The sequence below is a fragment of the Entelurus aequoreus genome, linkage group LG01, assembly GCF_033978785.1.
Source record: "Entelurus aequoreus isolate RoL-2023_Sb linkage group LG01, RoL_Eaeq_v1.1, whole genome shotgun sequence".
In the NCBI taxonomy this organism is placed as follows: domain Eukaryota; kingdom Metazoa; phylum Chordata; class Actinopteri; order Syngnathiformes; family Syngnathidae; genus Entelurus; species Entelurus aequoreus.
In genome coordinates, this window is record NC_084731.1 from 51,654,872 (window position 1) to 51,656,896 (window position 2,025).

Sequence of the window (2,025 nt, forward strand, 5' to 3'; positions counted from 1 at the left end):
CCCACGTGCATGTCTTTTGTTTCATAGCCAAGTTTTTTACCTCCTCTGTGAGCGCCTTTTGTTTATTTCTTTTTTATTGTTAAATAAACATGTATTCAAATTCACGCCTCGCATGCGCCAATTTTCCTTTGCACCACGGGAGAACAAACCACGCCACAGACCTAGTCCTGACAAACACAACCTCCTGGTGTTGGTGTTGCTGTAGTCCGCCGCTCCACCGATCGCACCTACAACTTTCTTATTTGCAGTCTCCTTTGTCCATTAAACAAATTGCTCAATCACTTTATTAACAAGCGGTAACTGGTTGTAGTTCAAAAAGTAACGCACACACATACACGAGCTGCTGTTAGCCAAAAGTCACGCTCACACACACTCAAGTTCTCCGCCAACTCTCTCGCGCATGCGCGTTCCCCAAACCCTTAAAGACACAGTACACTAAAGCAAATATCACAGATATTACACTATTGTACTTAGCCGCTAAGACACCGATCGATCCCACCTACAACGTTCTTCTTTGCAGTCTCCATTGTTCATTAAACAAATTGCAAAAGATTCACCAACACAGATGTCCAGAATACTGTGGAATTTTGTCGAAGAAAACAAGAGGCTTTTCTATCGGGTCCGATGGGGTCCAACCACTTCCGTTGCTTTTGTGACGTCACGCGCATAAATCATATCCAAAGGGGTTTTTCAACCGGAAGTGTGGCGGGAATTTTAAAATTGCACTTTATAAGTTAACCCGGCCGTATTGGCATGTGTTGCAATGTTAAGATTTCATCATTGCTATATAAACTTTAAGACTGCGTGGTTGGTAGTAGTGGGTTTCAGTAGGCCTTTAACGGCAGGCGAGGGAAAAAACAGCGCTCCGCGGAACAACAGGAAATTTAACAAAATAAGAGCACTGACGGGAAGTAAATACAAAAACAAGGAAACAAACAGAAATGAAGTGAACGATCGTCACAAGACCCCCCTCAAGGAACAGATTCCAGATGTTCCCTGGAAACAAGAACAGAAAAAAAAGTCCAAAAGTTAAGGGAGGGCAAAGGGAGGACTTGGTGGAGGGTCGCCAGGACAAGTGTCCCCGCAGCCAGCTAGGGAGAGTCAGGTGGCGGCGACGCGTTGAACGCCGCTGCAACTGGCAAGGCAGGCGACCACGGAACGGCCACATCAGTGGCTGACGAGGAGGAAGTACACAACACGGCCGCATCTTTCGCCGACAAGAAGGAGGTTGCGCAGCCGGCGGCGATGACGATGATGACGACAGCGTCGTGGGAGGTGCCGTCGACGATGACACTGACAGCGCTATGGGCAGAGATAGCAGCGCCCTGCGAAAGCCTGCCAGAGATGATGTCGTGAGTGGATCCGCAGCCGAACAGGAAGATGGCGGTGTAGTGCGGAGTCCCACCGTTGATGAGGGAGATGCCGGCGCCATGCGAAAGCCCGCCAGAGACGATGATGTCTCCGTGGGAGGAGACGATGGCGGGGATGACAGCGGCGTGTGCTTGACTGCACTGCTGCCGGTAGTAGCCCCCCCTCCACTAGGCGGATGCCAGACGCCGTCCACCATTGGGCGAAGGAGTTCCGGGTTGTCGGTGTCTCCCTGTTCAAAAACCCGGGACGGGCGGAAGGGGGCCAGGAGGAGGGAAAAGGACACGTTCCTCGCCGAGTCCCAGCAGGAGGCCAGGAAGGACATCATGGTGGGCTTCACTGGAGCCTTCGCCGGACTGGCAGGTCAAGCGGGTGCTGGAAGGGAGAGCAGCCGTGGTGCAGCTGCTGGAAGCTGCCTTGGAGCAGGAACGGGTGCAGGGCGCTCAGCCGGTGTTGGTCGTCGTGGCGCCGCGACCGGCGTAAGACGCGGGGCAGCGACCAGCGTGCGACGCGGTGTGGGAACCGGTGGTCGACGCGCCGGCAAAGGCGATTGCCGTGGAGCCTGGATAGGATGCACAGCAGGCGACGGAGAAGATGGCGGCAGTGGCCGCGCCGGTCAGAAATCCGGAACCGGCGGCCAAGCCGGGAGGAGGGAAG

General features: G+C 53.9%; 1 protein-coding gene across 2 annotated transcripts in view; it reads right to left on the reverse strand.

Annotated features, from left to right (window-relative positions):
• Window positions 1-2,025, reverse strand: part of LOC133654285 (uncharacterized) — a 75,549-nt gene that overhangs the window by 64,071 nt on the left and 9,453 nt on the right. The gene's annotated exons all lie outside the window — the stretch shown is intronic.